Source organism: Scatophagus argus, chromosome 9 (assembly GCF_020382885.2).
Source record: "Scatophagus argus isolate fScaArg1 chromosome 9, fScaArg1.pri, whole genome shotgun sequence".
NCBI classification, from domain to species: Eukaryota; Metazoa; Chordata; class Actinopteri; family Scatophagidae; genus Scatophagus; species Scatophagus argus.
In genome coordinates, this window is record NC_058501.1 from 3223419 (window position 1) to 3233816 (window position 10398).

At 40.8% G+C, this 10398-nt stretch overlaps 1 protein-coding gene across 3 annotated transcripts in view; it reads left to right on the forward strand.

Moving 5' to 3' along the window:
• cdk14 (cyclin-dependent kinase 14) overlaps nt 1–7072 on the forward strand; it is a 163549-nt gene extending 156477 nt beyond the window's left edge. For all 3 annotated transcript variants that reach the window (XM_046400560.1, XM_046400562.1, XM_046400561.1), the window contains one exon: nt 2424–7072. The gene's annotated coding sequence lies outside the window, so the exon portion shown is untranslated. The remainder of the gene's footprint in view (nt 1–2423) is intronic.
• The last annotated feature ends 3326 nt before the right edge of the window (nt 7073–10398 follow it).

Genomic DNA, 10398 nt, shown 5'->3' on the forward strand with positions numbered 1-10398 from the left:
AAAATGTCTTTCATCAGCATTGTGTATATTTGCTGTTGAAAATTAGCTGCATATTAACATAATTTCTAGGAGACAAGGCTGTTGGGGGGAGGGTCAGAGTGGCTCTATGAAAGGACAGCCAGCAGCTGGCCCCGCCTGCTAAATCCTCCCCACAAAACCCACCCACCAGCTCCATCTGCTTCCCAAGTGGAAGCCCCTGACTCTCTCTCTCTCTCTCTCTCTCTCTCCTTCCTCACACACACACACACACATACAAACCTACGTGGTGTTCTTTGATCCCAAGAGAGCGGAAGCCTACATCTGTTCTTAGTACATGAAATCCCTTTAAAACAATGCATGCCTTGTTGGCTTACAGAGTGCATGACAGTGGAGTGAGGAGGGATGGCTCTCGCTCACACAGACACGGCTACTGTATCACCTCACACACAGGTACAGTGCTTCAGTGACCTTGACCTTGACCGACCTTGCTTATCTAGCTTAATTTGCCCCTCAAACCTCACCTCGTTTCTCAGTAACTGACCAATGGCCAGTGCTTCCACATATTGTCCTACCCTACCATTTTAATATACACCTTTTAAAAACAATATAAATTGAAGGGATATGGACCTCAAGATTGCTCCTGCATGGGTCCTGTCTTCAAGACGGGCCCTGTGTTTGACTATAAAAATAACGTGTGAAAATGTAGTTTTAACGGTTTTTATTTTTTAGTTTATGATACTCTAAGAACATGTTGCATGCAGTTTATTAAATTGCAGCAAGCTGGCTCAATAGGGCACACAGCTCCTTTTTGTCCTGTTGCAGCTGTGCCTTCAGACGCCTGAGGTTCGAAAAGTCACACACATATGACATAATTTTGTATTGGCCTCACCGTGTACATGCATGTACTTTTAAGCCCACAAACACGAATGTCAACGCATGTACGAAGACACATAATGTATGCATGTTTGGAGACAGAAAGCTACAGGAGCAGCAAATAAACGAGTAACTCATCCGGCATTTGAGATTCCTGGTGTATACAAGCATGCTTCCACTGGGAGCTGACAACCAAAGGCTGGGCGAACCACATAGACAGACAGAGAGAGAGCAACGAGAGAAAATATGAGGCAGTGAAGAGGAGGAAAGTCAGAGTAGGACCTAAGAGAGCCGATGAATTATTGATTAGTCCACAGCACCCTCCTCTTCTTCATCCTTTACTCCTCCTCCTCTTTCTCTTCTCACTCCTCCCCTTGTTCCTCAGCTCCCGCTTCCTCTGCATCCTCTCCTCCTGTTTCTCTTGTACTCTATCCACCTCCCTATCCTCCACTGCCTCTTGCTCTGCTTCCCCTGGTCCTTCCCTTTTATCTTATCACTCCCCTTTTCGCCTCCTCTTTATCTTCAACTCCCTCTTGGTCATCTTGCACTTCCTCCTCCTCTTCACTACCTTCTGTTGTCTATTCTGTCTTTGTTTTCATATAATCTGTGTTCTTCCTGTCCCCCCTTCACTGCTGACCCTTAAAACATTTCCCCAAAACGTTGTGTGTGTTGTGTAATTTCTGTTGTACCATCAAGATATCATACTGTGGAGGTGTTGTGTCAGTTTGACACTGAACTCAAATTAAGTGTGATAGCTGTATGTTTCCACAATGGAGACAGCCAGGATTGCCGTTTCCCCCCACCCTCCATTATTCATGCTAAGCTAGGCTAATTGTGTCTTCTCTCATCCTAGAAATGAGAGAGACCAAGGTTAGTCAAGACAAATTCAGCTGGAAAATTTGTCTGGTGATGAACCATTCTTGAGTCACAGTTGATGGCGTGTGTTTGTGTGTGTGTGCAAATGGAAATAAGGGCTGCAATATAAATGTAAGTTATAAGTACAAATCCTTGCACCATGCTGGAAGTTATGGACAGTGTAATTGTAAAGTACAGTTAGCAAGTCCAGTAAGACCTCAGCAGCCTTCCAGGGATGAGTTAAACTCTTTTGTCACGCGTCTCATTCAGACATGTGCTGTAACCTTTGGCGTCTGTGTGTGACGCTGCACAGTCTTCCTGCCACAGGAAAAAAAAAAATATAACAAAAAACCTTGGTAAACCTTTGTTAGGTTTAGGAAAGATAACTGACTTCTGTAGGTATAGTGAAGCCCAGTGCATTTCATCAGAATGCTAAAGGTTACCTTGTGTGTGTGGAGGGCGTGACAATATGGTGGGATTTCATGCTCTGGGAATGAGACCGAGCAGGATTTCTTGTGCTCTCACATTTAATGAACTTAGACTTATGTGCTCATTACTAGGTCAGTCAACTAATGATTACATGCTGCAAGTAAACCTAAAAAAAACAAAAGGTGTAATTGCTTCAGTATCTTTTTTTTTTTTTTTTTTTTACAGTGTCAACTGTCTGGACTGTGTTACTGACACATATGCATTTTGTCTCTGTGTCTGTGTTTCAGGTGGCTGTTGGAAACAAAAAAAAACAAGAAACATGAAGACAAAGATGCTGAGACGGAGAATCCAGATGAATGAAAGAGCCCCAGTTCTCTTTATTTATTACCTTCACAATATGTGTGTGCCTGAGTGTGTGTGCGTGTGCGTGAGAAAGAGAGCGTTGAGTATTGAGGATAGATATGAATGCATGTGTGCATTATGAACGGTACCTAAGATTTCAGGCTATCATTTGCAAATTTTGTTTACTTTTTATAAGGTTCCAATAACTCATATATCATTGTCACAGTATAAACAAAAGGACTTTACTATTGGTACATATTGTGTTTTGTGTTTGTAACTAGCCTCCTATTTAAGAATGTATATTTGTATGTATGATATACTCATCTAGAAACTATATAATGGACAATTTTAATATTGCATCATCTTGTTACCACTATACTGCTCTTGCCAAGACACACAACTCAACAGATGCACACAGGAGACATGTATACAAAGATACACCTGTAAAACAAAAAACAATGCAGTCAGTTCAAGCAAACAAACAAAAAAAATTCTTAAAGAGTTCAATTTTCATTTCTTTCCGGCCAGGACAACGATATCAATAATAATGGTGGGCTTTCAGGTGGTGTAACACATCCTCTGGTTGCCATATTGGAGGTCCTTGGTTGGGGGTAGCTGAGAACAGCTGGTGTTGTTTTAGGTACAAAACAAAGTTGATTTGCATTTACTTTAACAGTTGATGTTATTATGTCATGAGACTGATTTGTGTTAACATAATGTTAGCTTGTTGGCTAGTTAACTGTGGTATTTGTCAGGTGACTGTCACCATTTTGGTACCATCAAATCTGATATGAAAGTGCATATCTACTAGGTCAGATTAAATAACCAAGGTGATTAAAGTTTTATGTTTGGATATTTTCAAAGGAAACTTTTACAGTTTTCACCATCATTCCCATCATTTATCAGAGTATTTCACTTACAAGTAATAGTAGATTTTGGCACATGGGTTGAGCGCCATCTTGGAGTCTGTTATTCAGTCTTTATAACACAGCCATTGACTAATAATGCACATATTTGCCCTCAATTTCCCTGGGGTTAAAATATCTGCAATGCAATGTAATGCATGACGATAGTGGACTTTTCAATGTTTGTACCGCAAGATAAAAGTTTGTGAGTAAATGGTTATCATCCGTAAGAATGTTGGCCAAAACAGGAAAATACTAATGAGAATGATTCTGCTTGATCTTTTCCAATGGACCTCCATGATGGAACCTGCTTGTTATGAGTTTTGTGTTGCAACTTAAAAGCCTCTCTAACATGAAGGATCTCTGCTGGAAATGTTGACGGTGCACACATAAGACAACAGGGACAGCACAAATCAGTGTGCGTAAGAATATGGACGCAATACTGCAACTGACAACTGCTGTAAGCGTGTGTCTGACAGAGAGGTGAGTGTGTGTGCTGGTGTGTGTGAGTGTATAAAACATGGGCAATAGCACTGGTGCTTCCATCCATGCATATGAGCTAATGTACAAAAGGTAAACCACCAAGGCAATAGGCTGCGTGTCCTACTGTTTGATCCGGCCCACGACAATCCTCCCTTTCACTTTATGTGATACCTTCGCAAGCTCTGCAATATTCAGAAACAGACGATCCGAGTCGATAACTTTTTGTTCAGTTCGTGAGTGAAATGTTAAGATTGATCCGGAGCTTTTCTGACAAATGAAGTGTAAGGATGAGTGCTTTGCAGTGTGTGTGTGTGCAGTATGTGTGCTGTTAGTGGTGGTTAACTGATCAGTCCCTTCGCCGCCAACACGTGCTCTCATAAAGAGGCGTCCCCTCAACATCCTACGTGTTCTAAACGTTCCGGACCTTTTATGACACCATGATGAGCTCAGCTGTATAACGTACTTTCGTTTGCAAAGATGTTTATACAGTGTTTTGGTCTTTCTTTTGATGTTTTGTGTGAAACTATATTACAGTTTAGACGTATGGTGATAATTGTGAAGTACTATCAATACAATGGCTTCCTCTTTGATCTTGATCAGTTTGAAATCGTCTGAAACAATAATATTGGCCCTGCACTGTTGATTAGCTGAGGAGATAAGGCTGCAAATGTTTCGGCATGGAGAATTGGAAACTGTGGCTACTTACTGAGTCACTTCATTGCCGCTTGAACACACACACACACACACACACGCACACACTTGTAACATAGATGTCTTGTCTGCTAGGATAAACTTCCCGCACCCATCTGGTCCTATCAGCCACAGTACAGTATAAACCTACAGCCCCCACCCCCCATGACCCCACCAGCTCTGCAGTCTGTCACATTTAAGGACATGTTCTGATTTTTTTAATGTCTATCTTAACACAGTGCTCACATAATGTAATTATCCCTGTACTCCATCGCAGCCGTGAAGTGATACTGTCAGTGTAAGAGTGACTCTAGTGTCCATAACAAAGTGCATTCCAGAGTTCAGCTAATATGAGGTTTTATCAGTCGGAGTTAGTTCAAACGAGTTTATCTCGTCTGGTGCGAGTAACTTTACTGACATCTACTTGTTTCAAGAGCTGGTAGACCAAAGAAAAGTTTAAATGACAAGCAATATTGGAGCTTGTTGATGTTTGTTTCAGTACACAGGAAACATCAGTATCATATGTCTATCACTTTCTTTAAGATTGACATTAATGGCAATAGACTGGATATCTAGCACCACCAACTGTACATCTTAATCCTGAACTCCTAATACACTTAACTTACACTTACTGTTGATGATTTTTTTTTTATATGACTTAGCTTTGCTAGTCTGTTGTGCCTGATTGGAAGTTTTGTTTTTAACTGGTTGTTAAAAAGCACATTGGGAACCTGGTTCTTAAAAGGTGCTATATAAATAAAGTTATAATTAGAATACTTTTTATTAAAAGTAATACATTTCTTTGTAACAGTAGCGGATGGAAATGTGCATTAATGCATATCATCTTGTGCTGATTACCTGGAAATTTATTAGATATTGGAACAATGTTCAGACTGCTGAATATTAGCTTCGATTGAATTTTGAAATGCATTTTGTATTGAATAACAGCTATGGATTTTGTCCCCACAGTGCAGTCACTTCACAATCATTGCAGAGAGTCTAAAAGTCATAAAACGCGGATGGCGCTGAAAGACATGAGAGTTGTCTTTAAAAGTTGCGTGTCATTCGCGTGGCGTCCCGTGGGATCATGTTGGTACTGAGTTAAGATGGGCCTGAAAATATGTGAACCTGTGCTTTAACAGAGGAAAAGCAATGAAGAAAATTGAATTGGAGAATGATAGTGCTTTGACATTTTACCACGTTCCAGTCCAGCTTCTTCGACTGTGGACGGTAGTGGCTCTGAGGCAAAATAAATACTTATGGGCTAAACTCTCCCCAGTAGCGTTTTGAAAATGCACTTTAAAGAAAAATCAGTTTGCCCTACATTCCAGCCTGTATGGTCACTTTTATGCACTTGCTTTGCCCTTACTGATAAATATATATATATATATATCTATAACCTTGCTTTGCCTGACAGAAACAGTCCATCCCTTCTTACAAATGTAAATACCGTCCCTCATTTTGAATCTGTACCACAGATTGAATAGAGCTCGTAGAAATGCTGTACTTGAAGTTATCTTGCGGCTTTTCAATGTCATCCCCAGGCTGTGATTGTGCGGCGGAAAAAAAGGGGAGGAGAGGGGGTGGGTAATGCCAGTAAAGCGGCGTGACAGAAGAGGGTTAATACCATCGAGCTGTGCTAAGATTGCCCAGCCTCATGTGGCTTTAAGGGATTGCAGGCAGTATTAGCAGCTGAATAATTATTTTTGGGATGTTTCTCCTTGTGCACACTTTTGGTGTGGCACCCATCGCTTCGTTTCTCCCTCAACACTCTTTACTTCTGTGGAGCTTTGGCAGCCTGCAGTCTTGTACAAAAAAAAAAAAAAAAAAAAAACTTATATTTTTGAGTCCTGTGTGGGCAGAGTTCCTGAAGGCACTCTGTTCAAACTTGAATGTTCATATATTTCAGATAAAAGTCCAGAGACTAGGTGGAATTGCACATTTAGCACTGTGACGGGAAACGTGAGAAATAATAACATGAGACATGTCAAAGGTGGAAAATGACAGGGTGGTGACACACCAAGTATGAAGTGAAATAGTGATGCTTCCACTATGTTTGTTAACAGGGTTGCATATGTCCCCTTAATGCTATCAGAGAGAATCATATATGAATATACATATATGATGAATATAAATATAAGGCATCTATTTTTGGCATTCTTTATCATGTGGACAGAAGTGGTGTAGGTGTGAAAAACATAGGTGGGATCATTGTGCATCCTCGCTGTGCTGAACAATGAATCTGTGTTTGCAACTTTTTTTTTTTAACAAAGCTTCTCTTTGCATTTTATTTTTCTTTTTGTATGCTGCACTGAAAATACATCATTTTCACAAGTGGTTTGGAAAACAGAAGTGTCGTCAGTCACTTCATCAAGTGAAACAATATAGTATACTGTAGAATAGCTGTTGCATTATTTGTTACAACCTGTATGTAATGTTATTATGGAAGATGTAATGTCCTTCTGTAAATGTTGTTTAATGTTGTTTTACCTGAAATAAAATTTATTAATGCTTCAGATGTGTTTGTGGAGCTCTGACTTTGACTCTCTGTCAGTTATCTTTGGATGTATTACAGTATTTAATGTTGTCCTTTTCTGTTTAGCTGCAGTCCCGCCTTCATCACCAGCAGAGTAAACAGTGTTTCTTCTTTAACTTTCCAGTACTTTTGGAACATATTTTGTTCATACGGGGTCATATTGGACATGGAGTCATTTAAAAAGACAATACTTTGTTTGTTTTTGCATGTTTCTGTGATTCTATTTCAAACCGATTTTCAGAAATGGACCCTAGTATTTTTCACTTTATTTTCCAACCTTCCAGGCAGCAATTGGTTGAATGGCAACCTTTTTGTTGTTTTGCAATCCTTTCAAATCAGCCCATGCCAATGATTTTTTTTTTCAGAGCATTCATATCATCCAGTTTATTCCGTGTATATAAATAAGGATAGTGTCAGGGCACAGTCAGGACTGGTAAAATGTTTCTTTGTCAGTAGATTTAGCTACCACCTAGCCCTATGACTGTAAAAACTACTACAAGAAACCATCCATCCATCCATCCAGAGGAGCCAGATGAGATATGAAACCCCTCCAGTGAGTTCTGGGTCTACCTCAGAGTCCTCCCAGATGGTCAAACCACCAGCTGGTTCATCATCAGGTGAGAGTTGGAACGTACTGTATGTCCTTCTGGCTCAGCTCCCTCTTCTGTAACAGGCCACAATGTACTCTAAATGCCATCCAGAAGAAAGAATGCAGGCCTCCCCAGTAAGCAGACTTGTGGTGCCATGTCAAAGCCCAGTTAATTCAACCTTTATCTGAACAACCCTGTAATCATTCAACCATCTTGAGTTGTCTCATTGTGTGAATGGCCGCAAGTTGCAAACGTAGAAATCTACCATCCATCCAACATGCTATTAACATCACCAGCTCAATAGACAGCTGTAGCAAAAGCAGATGGACTGTGACGATAAAGTCCGTGAAGAACGTAGGCAGAAGGAAATGACTTACACAGCTTTTGCTCCATGTGCATTCAATTTGAGTTTGAAATAAATAACTGTCATGGTACTTCTGTTTCAGGTGACTGAAAATTCACAGTCAATACTGTCTGAGAAAACAGACAACATTTGTGCAGTCATCTGCTACTTCAGTCTCAAGGGCTTATCACCCAAGCGGGTCGGGACAGCAGGGGAGGGCACCACCCTCAGTCTGCTACACCTTCCTCAACATGAAGATGCTCAGTGGTCACAATTATGACAGTGATAATGAAACTATCACTCCTATAGAACACTTTCTGGAGACGCAAGGTGCTGACTCAGTATGCTCCATAACCACTGGACTAAGTGTGTAAATGTGGGAGGGGAATAGGTTGAAAAAAAACATGCTAGGTTTTGAAAAATGGTTTCTTTTACCTTGGGCCATGAACTTATCAGTTGCCCCTTGTATAGCGCTGTCGAAAAGAGCCTGAAGACCACAATCAGCCAACACATTCTGCTAACATTAGCCTGGTTACAGTTGTTATCCCTCTCCTCTGTACAGCCTGGGGAAGAAAACATTCCTATGTCAGTGTGCATTTTACACTCCTTGCTTCTCTCCTCCTGCTAACAGACCGTCAGACCACAGTGCCAGTTGGAAAGCCTGCACTCATCTTTTCTGCATTAGGAATCGTATGCATTTTTCCACCTTGGGTTGATGTCTCCCTTCCTAGTAATAAACAGATTTTTCATGCAAGGGCTGATTACAGGAAGTTATGTCTTGACTAGTGCTTGGAAATGACACAAAACATACTCTGAAACTACATTCTGTCTGCAGACCTGCGATGTGTCATGCATACTTGGTTCCCCTGGAGTACATTCTAATTCATGTCAAGGATTAACCCTGTGAGGAGAAGAACCATTTCTACCTCACGGGCAATCAGAACATAATTATGTATATATAGCTGGACACTGACAAGCAATGAAGAACATCAAGAGACAAGCCTTAAACATGTGATTTTAATATGTAACTCTTTTTATGGAAGTGTACAGAAATCTCCAAAAGACTTAAAACACAGTGCTAAGTATTATCAATCCACATCAACACTTATATAGCAAACTCATGAATGCAAGTCCAGTAGTCAGTTACTTCTTGTCCTGTTTGAAATGGTAAATGCACTGTACTTATATGGCGTTTTTCTAGGTGTACTGACCACTCAAAGTGCTGTTCATTCACCTATTCATATATTGATCCATCAGGAGCCTCACACAGATGCCCTTTGGGGTTAGTTAGTTAGTTTCACCACGGCACGGTGGTGCAGTGGTTAGCGCTGTTGCCTCACAGCAAGAGCAACCCAGGTCGAATCCCAGTCTGGGCCCTTCTATGTGGAGTTTGCATGTTCTGCATGGGTTTTCTCCAGGTACTCCGGCTTCCTCCCACAATACCAAAAACATGCATGTTAATTGGCTACTCTATACTGTGTGAGTGTGTGGTTGTCTGTCTTTGTGTGTTGGCCCTGCGATTGACTGGTACCCCGCCTCTCATAGTCATCTGGGATAGGCTGACCAGCTCTCCTGTGACCCTGAGTCATGCTCAAGGATACTTGGACATGCAGACTGGACGAGCAGGGGATCGAACCACCAACCTTCCGATACGGCCAGCTGTACCTCCTAAACCACAGCTGCCTTCATCTGACTTAGCCATGAGAAAAATATCTGACTCAATAGATGCACTGAGGCCACACTACACAGCCGTATAATGAGCTGAAAGACGGTCTCTTGGATAGGCACAGTTAAATGACTACCACTAATTATGTTCTGAGTTCAGTCAGTTCTGAGTAACTGACAATTTAGTCCAAATGTTGCTAAAACTTCCCCTGTCACAGACAGGCCCCTTTTGGGACCCAAAAGCAACAATAGTTGTAAGCATTTTTATAAACCATTAATCTTGAGAAGACAAGTTAAATATCTGTTATCCTGGGAGAACTCTTTTTTTTCTTGTGATAACAGGATCTCAGTGTCTAAGCAGCATGACATTCTTTAGGGACAAGGTGTCTGGCTTTCTGGACATAGTGATCTTTGATGGTTTTCAGAATATTATTCAGTTACTACAACAAGTCAACTTTTGTTATCCAGAGATTAGAGACTTTTAAAATACATTATTTGTAACCATAGTTGTGCCAGGCTTCAGCAATGGGGCTGTAAGAGACAAAGAAATGTATCAACCATCGGAACCAATGACAGATGCTTATACTGACACTGCTAACTGCATTATATGTACATTAACCTTGAACATAGTTTATTTCTAATCATTATTTCCATGTAAAACAGCAATTATTTCAGTTTTGACCATTGCAGCCATGGGTGCTTGCAGGT